Source organism: Apaloderma vittatum, unplaced genomic scaffold (assembly GCF_000703405.1).
Source record: "Apaloderma vittatum isolate BGI_N311 unplaced genomic scaffold, ASM70340v1 scaffold15065, whole genome shotgun sequence".
NCBI classification, from domain to species: domain Eukaryota; kingdom Metazoa; phylum Chordata; class Aves; order Trogoniformes; family Trogonidae; genus Apaloderma; species Apaloderma vittatum.
Genome location: NW_009715585.1, coordinates 1 through 308, shown reverse-complemented (window position 1 = coordinate 308; position 308 = coordinate 1).

Below are 308 nucleotides of genomic sequence, written 5' to 3'. Positions count from 1 at the left end.
TGGAGAGCGGGGGGGGGGCGCCCGCCCGCCGCTGCTGCAGGGAGCGCCCCACTCCACCCTCGGGGGCCCAGGCTGGGTTCGTGACGGTGGCAGCTCTGCTCTGCCTCACATAAAACTGAACGTCTCTAACGCGAGGCGTTTCAGCATCTTGCAAACAGGGCGCAGAGAAATCCCGAGCACCTCAAAGCTGAATTTTCAGCTTCAGCCTTTAATCTCCCAGTGATTTAACAGCCCGACCTGGACTCTAGCGCACCTGATGGCTGAACGCCTCTGTTCTCCAGGCTGTGCCAGGGGCTTGTCAAAGCAAA